Below are 9,292 nucleotides of genomic sequence, written 5' to 3'. Positions count from 1 at the left end.
TCAGGACTTACAGATAGGTTGGTGTGCTCAAGCAAGCCAACCAGATAAATTTCCTTTGCTGCCTGCAAAGCACCAATAGCTTTATCCTGAAAGATCAGATTCTGAGTTTTAGGCAATTTTATAAACTAACTCTAGAAGGGAAGTTTAATAATTAGACATTTGGAGATTTGGTCTTATTTTATCCAGAATCACAATGCTGGGACTGTAGTGATGAGGTTTCTTAACTCTTCCCACTGGGGGTGTGCTCTTGCAATACAAACATTTTGGGACAATTTAATACAAACCATGGTCCTGAAAACTTCTCCTGGTGCTGTATACTCATTTCTCATTTGCTTTGGGCTCACTCAGAGAGTAAGAAGTGGCCTTTAGCACTTATGATTGTAATAAAGTATTAATGCTCATGGTAAGACATGAATGAATTAATAAAAAGCAAACAGAATCAGGAGAACAAGATACACAATGACTACAATAACTTAAATGAAATCAACATTAAACCCATCAACAATCAAATTAAAGGTAACTGTGTTTCCAGAATCCCAATGATGAAACAAGTTTTCCTGTCTTTGGTAGACAGGTTGGAGACTATAAGTGCCGGATGTTACATAGGATATCAAGTTACTTTATGGATTGGACTGATTGAAATGTTTTTCTTTATTATAAAGAATGGTTCTATGGAAAAAAATTTTCCAGGGGACTATGGAGTAAAAAGAAGTATCAATTAAACATTAAAACATCAAACCAAAAATTATATATTGCTGAAAAGAGCCCTTACTACTCTCCTCTATTTGTTTATTAAGAAATTAATTATTGTACTTAGAATAAGTGATAGTGTCTGTAAATAAATATAATTTTAAAAAATAAAATGAAGTATGCTTGCTAAATTTGAAACCAGAAAAATAAAGGAGTAAGAGTGTCAGGAAAGCCAGCATACTGTTGTAATAGCAGAGATCTGGTCATAGATAGAGATGGATGAAGTAAACCTTAAAGGAGAGTTTCTGAGAGATAACAGAAGGAAGGTTTCTGAATAGTAAGAAGTCACGTGGAGTATCCTGACTCCTCCTCCTGTTCCAGGGAAGTGGTGTGTGAGAGAAGGAGCACATGAAAGGATGAGTAGCCAACACAGAAGAGAGTAGCAAGGGGTGAGCCTGATTTCTGTGAGTGTCAGAAGATGGAAAATGTTCAAGGGGGAAAAAATCTGAGAGGAAAAGATCTAAGATGAAGTTAACAATACAGAGACATTCCAAAAGGCATAGTCGAATGAAGTTGGAGGAGGAATGGGAGCAGAGAGGAAGGAAGACAGGTGAGATATAGCTGTGAGCTGAATAAAAATTAGTATGAAAGGAGAGATAATAGGGGAAGAAGGTTGTTTTTTTCTCCTCAGAAAGAAATTGAACTGCAGGGCTAAGGAAGCAGAAGGTAGGCATTTGCTTACCCTAAGAGAAAAATACCAAGTAATAAGAATTCTTAGTTAATTGTTTTAAGTGACAAGAAGGTCATTGCTATTGGTGGCTGGAAAAGTCCAGCAGTGAAGAAATCTTATGCTAGGTAAGGTCAGTCTGAGTACGTAGATGGCATAGAATGTTAGATTTTTAGTTAAGAAGACCCAAGTTAAAATCTAGCTTCAGATACTTACTAGCTGTGTGACGCTGGACAAGTCAGTTAAAGTCTGTCTACTTCAGTTGCTTAACTGTAAAATTACAGTTGTAATATACATTGTAAAAATACAGTTGTAAATAGTGTAAAAGTTACACATCTATTGCACAGAGTTCTTTTTGAGGCTCAAATGAGATAATATGTGGAAAGAACAGACACCTTTCAGAAGAAGAAATCAAAGCTATCTAAAGTCATAAGAAAAAATGTTCCAACTCACTGTTGATTAGAGAAATACAAATTAAAACATTCTGGGCTACCACCTCATGCCTATCAGAAATAACAAATGCTAGGGTTAAGCGTTACCTTTAAGTTGGTTTACTCCATCTAATAATTGACTTTTATAGTTTCATCAGGGTATGGCCACTGTGCATGCTACAGCTTCTTGGAGCCACAGGTGAGAGATGCATGGAAGGTGGATTCTAAAGGTGAAGGGGCAGCTCTGAAAAGGATTTGACAAGCTCTCACATCAGAGGTGCTAGTCTTCCCTGATCCCAACCAACAATCATAATTATCTATTATGTACTGAGGACATAAAGACAAAAAATGAACAATCACTTTCTTTTTCTTTCTTTTCTTTCCCTTCTTCCTTCCTTTTTTTTTTTTTTTTTTGACATGGCTAATATGGAAAAATTTTTTTTGTATTACTCTAATATAATACAATACTTGTGTATTACTATTTGTAATAGGTTTTATTTTTCTTACCTTCTCCATGGATGGGAAGAGGAGACTGAAAGAAAATTCAGAACTGAAAATAAAATAAAGTTGATTTTTAAAAAAGTAATGAGTTACTTTCTATCAATTAAATAGAATTAATTTTTAAAAATAATTTAAAAATATTTTTATATCCAATATCTACTGATACTTCAACTGAAGAAAATTCATAATATACAGGTAGGAGGTTTCTGGATAGTCTTGGCTTATTTCCTTCCTTATTCTTGATTTATGTTTTCCAACACATTTCTCACTGTTAACTATTCCCACCTTTGCACTGAAGTCACTAAGTATCAACTCTTAAGTTGACTTAATTTGTAAGGACTTAGTGAATTTTTAATAGAATTTTCCTACCTGATCATTCTCTGCAACAGATGTTAGTGCCTAACCTGCAATTATTTTCTCACTGGTCTCATACTTATGTACCTTGCAATTTGAAATGACACAATGCTCATTGAAGTCAAGTCTGCAGGTATTTATCAAGTTTTTCATTATATATTAGACACTGTCTCAAGCACTGGGAATATGAACATAAACAGAAAGAAATACAATCCTTGCCTTCAAGATAGTTACACTTTAATGAGGTGGGGGAAAGATAACATATAAAAGAAAGTTAAAAAGCGGGGGGGGGGAGGGGGGGGGAAGAAGGTAGCTACATGGGAGCATAGAAGAAAAATTCCAGAGTCTGAACTGAAGCCTGCAAAGGAATGAAGACATAGCTGGCCTGAGGCTTTTCTTCAAATGAAGGTTCTGGGAGGAACCAGACAATCAGAGGAAGGGGCTGCAGGGAAAGTCCTTCTGTGAGCAGGAGTAGACTAAATAGTTAGGATGAAGAGGCTTCTTTGGCATGGTGGAGAAAGCCTGGAGAGAATGTTCATTGTTCCCTTTAGGTGCATGATAAAACCCAACTCTTTCATCTGCTTTCCATTCAACTCTTTCCCCCTGCTCCTCCAACCTGTAAGCCACCCTTATATTTAGATCAAACATCCTTCTTTCTTCTGGTTTCATTTGAAGAGGGAATATCAAGACTGATTCAATTTCTTCAGTAGTATATCAGTATTTCGCTCACTGGATCAAGATCTTTTATTTAGTGGATTAATAGATGCATTAAAGTTTGTAGATGGTCTAATAACTATAGGGTTCTTGGGACTGTCTGCCCCCTTTGCTGCTACCCTTCCACTTTCACTGCAGAAACAGAATACTGTTGCACAAGGCTGAGCACCATTTTATATTTTTCTTTGTTTTTAGGTTATCATGGTTGAAGAATTCCTTACTAAAAGACTAGCCTCCAAGTGCTGATCTTCTCTACACTTAACTATACTGATCCTAGGACAGCAGGCATAGTCTTGGAAAGGATGGTGCTCAAAACCTCTCCAGAAACATAGTAATTATCAAAGGGTGCTGTTCGGTGGCAAATAGAGTAGAGTGCTAGGCCTGGAGTCAGGAAGATCTGAGTTCAAATTTGCCCTCAAATACTTAGTATCTGTGTGATCCTGAACAAATCACTTAATCCTGTTTGCCTCAGTTTTCTCATCTGTAAAATAAACTGGAGAAGGAAATGGTAAACTACACTAGTATTTCTTCTAAGAAAAACCAAATGTCTCACAGAGAATGAGACATGAGTGAACACAGCTCACCAGATCTTAAATGCCTTAGGGAACTCTCTATTACTCCTACTCCATGATAAAGTATTGGGGTAAGACTTTCAGGAGAAAATATATATATATATATATATATTATATATATATACATACATATATATGTATTTTATATATATATATGTATGTATATATATAATATATATATATATACACACACACATGTATATATATACACACATATATATGCATATATATATATATATATATATATATATATATATATACTCTTCAACTTCCTACTAAATGCATGTGTATCCATCTATAATATAATATATATATTGGAACCCAATGATCTTCTGCTTCTAAATCCATGACCCTAAGATTCCATGATTTTCTTTTTTATGAATTCCCTCAAAACTGATACCCTGTTTTATTCCACTCAGTATTTTTTTAGAACAAGACATCAATTCATAAGCTTTACATGGCACTCAAATCATAATTAAAGGAGTTAATTTTAAGTAATGCTTGTCTATATTGGGAGAGGGAGAGAAATCCATAGCGTGTTGGGAATGTGGTTTAATGATTGAGCTTCTTGTTTCATCCAAAATCTGTAGTAGACTTAAGACATTCTTTGAATTCTAGTCTCAGCAGATATTGGACTGTGAGCTCTCTCCTAGTCTTACATCCTATGTCTTTGGAGTTGCACGCTCCAGTCTTTTTCCCTTTCACACAAAGTTCTGGCTCTGTACTCCAGATAGAAAGAATACCAGCACAGATTACACAAATCCCTTCTAAGAAACTCAAATTACAGTATTTTTGCATTAGAAATGAAACAAAACAAAACAAACAAGCATTAAAAACCTTGTTCCAGGCTGTCTTTTCTTTACAGCCTAGCCCAGCCCAGCTAATACCCTTCTAACTGAAGTGTGAGGAGAGCTCTCCCAGAAACTCTCCTTTTATTCTACTGGGTGTGTTCTTGGCTTTATGGAACTGAGTAGAATAATAGCTAGTAGCTACAGCCAAACCAGCTCCTCCAGGTTTGGGGAACTATAGAGCAGGCTGAAGCTTTACAAAGTCCGAATGAGAATTTCCTGCTTGAGTTGCTTTTAGGAATTTCCCAGATTTGGTTTCACCCATTTCTAGTAGTTCCTGAAATTGCCGGGGGAGGGAGAAGAGAGGGGGGAAAAATGGGCAGTGAAAATTAAGATTACTTGCTTTTATCTCCTGCCTTTCTATAACTTCTGAATTTGCATTTTTATATCCTTAGCCTTAATAAAATCACCTGGTTTAGTAATTATAAGTATTAGTTAAGTATTCAGTAGTTGCCGAGAAAAGGATCACACGTGCTAGATCAGATTTAATTTCTAGGAAGCAGATTGTCATCTGACCTTGTTAAATCATCTGAGACTCTATATTCTCCAATATTTCAAGAAGCCGTGAGTTCATCAGCATAACACAGTCTTTTAGAGATTACAAGGGAAGAGAAGAAGGGAATAAAAGCATTTATAAAGTGCTGTCTATGTGCCATGTACTGTGCTGTACTTTATAAAATATGATCTCATTTGATCTTCACAACAACTCTGCTGGGTAGATGCTATTATTATCCTCAATTTACATTTAAGAAAACTGAGACAAGCAGGATTTGTTTGTTTTTTTCTCCTTAAAGTGACTGGCCCAGAGTCACACAACTGTTAAATGTCTGAGGCTGAATTTTAAAACTTGGATTTGTCTGTCTGACTCATGGCTTAACACTATCTATTATGTCATTTAACTACCTTAAGATTGTAATCCTTTAGTAGGCACTATTTATGATTTATTCTTGCAGAAAAATCATCATTGGTGATAAGAAACAGAGTATTTAATTTTGAGTTGATAAAGTATTTCTAAACAAAAGCTGTCAGAAATCACTTTGATTTTTGATAAATTTGATAAATTGTTGACACAAATCAGGCAAAAGAATATGGGTATTTGTGAAGAGATCAATGTAACTTTATTTTAAAATATTCTATTCTGTCCAAAATGTTAAAAAATAAGAGGAACTTGGATGCTTGAAGACATTTTTTCTCTAACTCCCATCTTGTCATACCTTTTCCCTCAATAGGTGGAGGTTTCTAATCTAGTTAATGAAAAATGTTTAACTATTTCATATAGAAATAATTTTAAATGTAAACTGTGAAGATCCACAGGGAGGATAAAGTGATTTACTTGTTTTGTAATTTTTTTTTTTTTGCTTGGGGAAAAAGAAAATCTTCTTTACCTTCTCTCCTCTTTTCTTTCTTTTCCCCTCATCAAAAACATAGTAAATATTTTCCTCCATTATCTTGTTTCCTCAGAAAGAAGGTAAAGGATGAAATAAGAGTGGATGATGGAGAAGATTTTCTGAGAGGAAGTGAGCAAAGTAGTTCTTAGGAGACAGACTGGTGAAAGAAAGAAAACTCTTCACTGCTTGTAAAATGAATGTCAGTATATTAGTGAATTTTAATCAAAGCAATAAAAGGAGATGAATTGCCAGTGGCTTGTTAAGAGTTTGAGAAATTTGGACATCCAAATCCCAAATAGAAGAATGTATTATGTTTTCCTGAAAGGAAAAAGGGAAATTAAAGCTGAGCTAAGCACTATATTCTGCACAATTTAACAGTCACTGCTTCTAGGGTATTTTAGTATATATAACATGAAGTTTAATAGGATAGAATTTAACTTTTATCAAGGTGTTTGTATTTCTTTTATTCTTACTCTGTATTCTCTTTTTTTAAACTAAATAATTAGAAACTATTTGATTTTTTCATATCGTGCCAAATGCTGGGGATATAAAAGAAGATTAGCCCTCCCCCTCCCCCCAAAAAAATAAATAAACCAGTTCTCAAGGAACTCTCCTTTTAAAGGGAAGATAATATGTAAAAACCATGTAAAAACAAGCTATACTTAGTATAAATTTGAAATAATCAACGGAGAAAAGGCACTAGAATTAAGGAGAATGGAGAAAAGTTATTTTTGCTTTTGGGTTTTTTTGAAGGCCCAGTCATTTTATTTTATTCTGAAAGATTCAAGGATTTTGATGGACTTTATATGTGGACTTTGGAGGAGGTCTTGGGGCAGTTCTTAAGCAATGAGGAATGTCTCATTTTTTTATGCCTCCTGAGATGGAATTCCACCTTGATGTGGATCACATAGAAATGTACAGTTATGCCGTCTACATCACAGGGATGAGGGGCACTGCACCCCTGTGATCTGAAAAATCTGTGTAAAATTTTTTGGTTCTCCCTTTATACCAGAGAAGAAGTTTGAATTCTTTTTTTATGGAGGTTTATAAAACCTAATTGTAAAATTTGGGCATATTAAGGGTATTAAAAGATTAAATTTGTTGACATTATACAATATCATATATATTTTGTGAATTATTGATTTTTTAAAATTTTTTTCTGTGTCTTCTTCTGGCCTTCACACATTATTTGAGGCTTCTGCAAAACTCCCTGCGAATTCCCATTTAATTTCTTTTGCCAACGTACAATATATCAAAACCACAATGGGGAAAGTCGCAATGTGGAAGGGATAGCTGAATTTCCACATATTCCTTGGGCAGCAGATGGGATTCAAAGATCCTGGCCTTAAATAAGTCCCTTAAGGCCTCAGCTTCTACCTAGTGACAGATGACAAACTTATTGATCATCTTGTCTTTGGATACACAGTGGGGCAGTGGTTGGGCTGCACTTACTTGTCAGTGGCCTTTCTTGGTGTGTCCATTCTTTATTTAGTATGTTAGCTGGCATTTGAAGGATATAAAGGAAATCAAAGTTGAATGGATTCAGCATTCCAAATGTGAGAGAGTCAGTGAAATGACTGGAGTTGGGGAGACGAAGTATCTTGCTCTAAAAGGAGCAATGAAGGTAGTGTCACTGTGATAGTGATGGGGGAATATAAAGACTGGAAAGGTGATGGGAACAGGTTATGAAGGGCTTTGAATGCTAAATAGAGAATGTCATATTTGATCTTGGAGGTGATAGAGAGCCACTGATGTTTATTGGGTAGAGGAGTGACACCCTGTAATTTAGGAAGAATACTTTGACAAGGGAGTGGAGGATGAGCTGAAATGGGGACAGACCTGTGGTGGGCAAAACAACCAGTAGGTTATTACAATAATCTAGGTTTGAGGTTATAGGGTCCTGGAGAAGTGGGGACACATGTGAAGGTAAAATAGATGGACAGTTTGAATAAACAGATGAGAGTTAAGGGTTACACTTAGATTGGGAGCCTGGATGACTGGGATGATGGTGGTGCTTTGAACAGGAATAGGTTACTTTGGAAGGGGAGAGTATTTAGGGGAAAATAATGAGTTTAGTTTTAGACATGTTGAGTTTAAGACTATGGGACTTTGAATTGGAAATGGAGAAGTCAACAGAGAGGTTAGGGCTAGATTTGAGAATCTTTAGCATAGAAAGGGTAATTGAATCCAGGGGAGTTGGTAAGATTACCAAAGGAAATAATATAGAGTGAGAAGACAAAAGGGCACAATACAAAAAGCCATGAGACACCATGGTTAGAGAGTGAAATGAAGATCCAGCAAAAGAGAATGAGAGGGAACATTCAGATGTTGGAGAACCAGGCAGAGTAGTATCATGAAAGCCTAGAGCAGAGAGAGTACCCGGAGAAGGAGACTGGCAGTATAGCAAAAGCTGTGGAGGAAGACAGACATTTTTAATTGCCATTAGATTTGACAATTAAGAAACAGTAAGTAACTTTGGAGAGAGCAGTTATGTCAAACTATAGAAAATTAAGAAGACAATGAGAGAAAAGGAAGTGGAGAAATCTATTGCAGATGGCCTTCGCAAGAAGCCCAATCCTTTCTATATCTTGGCAGCTGGATAGTACAATGCATAGAGAGCTGGGTCTGGAGTCAGGAAGACCTGAATTCACATGTAGTCTCACATGACTGTATGACTCTAGGCAAGTCATATAACCTCTGTCTGCCTCAGCTTTCTCATTTGTAAAAATAAATATAATATTAGCACTTACTTTCCAAGGCAGTTGTAAAGATCAAATGAGATAATATTTGTAAGATGCTTTGCAAAAATTTAAGAGCTATATAAATGCTAACTACTATTATTATTGCATAGATAAAAATACAATTACTTTCTTAGCAGCCTGTGTACTCTGAGTAAGACAACAGATGTGGTCGAATGAATCATTAAATCACAAGAGTAATCACAGTTGGGAGGGACCTTGGAGATTATTTAATTTAATTTCTAGAACATTGTTAGGAAGATCTCACCTTCCTGGTTAGATTGTAACCTTGGTGTGGGGAGGGGGAAAAGTACAGAACTAAAAGTCAG

Source organism: Antechinus flavipes, chromosome 1 (genome assembly GCF_016432865.1).
Source record: "Antechinus flavipes isolate AdamAnt ecotype Samford, QLD, Australia chromosome 1, AdamAnt_v2, whole genome shotgun sequence".
Taxonomy (NCBI): domain Eukaryota; kingdom Metazoa; phylum Chordata; class Mammalia; order Dasyuromorphia; family Dasyuridae; genus Antechinus; species Antechinus flavipes.
The sequence above is the reverse complement of the archived record's forward strand: the minus strand, read 5'-3'. Positions refer to the sequence as shown.